The following is a 1,502-nucleotide window of genomic DNA, read 5'->3' as shown; positions in this document are numbered from 1 at the left end:
ACTCTGATGTTTGGGGCCCCGCTCCCACTGCCTCTATGGGCGGAGCTCGATACTTTGTTGTTTTCATTGATGATTATTCCCGTTTTACTTGGGTTTATTTGATGACTAATCGCCATGAGTTACCTCGGATCTATATCAACTTTGCTACTATGATTAAAACTCAGTTTTCCAAGGTCATTAAGGTTTTCCGACGTGATAATGCTATGGAATAATGTGATTCCAAACTCTTAGCCTTTCTTGCAGAACAGGGTACATTGTCTGAGTTTTCTTGTCCTGGTACGTCTCAACAAAATGGTAGAGCTGAACGCAAACACCGTCACATTCTTGACTCCATCCGTGCAATGCTCCTTTCCTCTTCGTGTCCTGAGCGTACTTGGGGTGGAGCTGTTCTTACTGCTGTTCATGTTATCAATAGACTCCCTTCTTCTGTTCTTGGTAATGTTACTCCCTTTGAGCGTCTTTATCATACCCCCCAGATTACAGTTCTCTTCGAGTTTTCGGTTGTGTATGTTTTGTTCTTCTTCAACCTCATGAACATAGTAAACTTGAACCTCGGGCTCGTATGTGTTGTTTTCTTGGTTATGGCACTGAACACAAGGGTTATCGTTATTGGGATCCTCTTTCTAAACGTATTTTGAGATGAAAGATCTTGGTTCTCTCAGCTATTTTCTTGGTCTCGAGGTCATCTCCACCGATGATGGCATCTATCTCTCTCAAGCTAAATATGCTTCAGATCTCCTTGCTCGTGCTGGGATTACAGATAGTCGCACTGAGTCTACTCCTCTTGAGCCTAATGTTCGATTTACCCCTATGGATGGCACTGTTCTGGTCTACTTGACTGTCACCCGACCAGACATCGCCTATCCGGTTTATGTACTTAGCCAGTTCTTGTCAGCTCCTCGTACTACTCACTATGCGGCAGTTCTACGCATTCTTCGCTACATCAAAGGCACTCTCTTTCATGGTCTTTATTTTTCTGCCCATTCCTCTTTATCTCTTCAGGCTTACTCCGATGCTGATTGGGCTGGTGATCCCACTGATCGTCGTTCTACTACTGGTTACTGTTTGTTTCTTGGCGACGCTCTCATTTCTTGGCGTGCTAAGAAGCAAACGTTCACTGCTCGCTCAAGCACAGAAGCTGAGTACCGTGCCCTCGCTGACACCACTGCTGAAGTTGTCTCGGTTCGTTGGCTTCTCGAAGATTTGGGTGCTCCTCAGTCGTCCCCTACTGATGTTTTTTGTGATAATCGCAGTGCTATTCAAATCGCCCATAATGATGTCTTTCATGAACGCACCAAACACATTGAGCTTGATTGTCACTTTGTTCGGCAACGTATCCTTATTGATGCTATTCGTCTCATTGCTGTTGGAACACTAGATCAGACTGCTGATATCTTCACGAAAGCTCATCACCCGACTCGTTTTCGAATTTTGTTATCCAAACTCAAGTTGGTATCCTTAGCTCCCACTCGAGTTTGAGGGGGATGTTAGAGAATCATTAG

The sequence above is a fragment of the Arachis ipaensis genome, chromosome B02, assembly GCF_000816755.2.
Source record: "Arachis ipaensis cultivar K30076 chromosome B02, Araip1.1, whole genome shotgun sequence".
Classification (NCBI taxonomy): domain Eukaryota; kingdom Viridiplantae; phylum Streptophyta; class Magnoliopsida; order Fabales; family Fabaceae; genus Arachis; species Arachis ipaensis.
The sequence above is the reverse complement of the archived record's forward strand: the minus strand, read 5'-3'. Positions refer to the sequence as shown.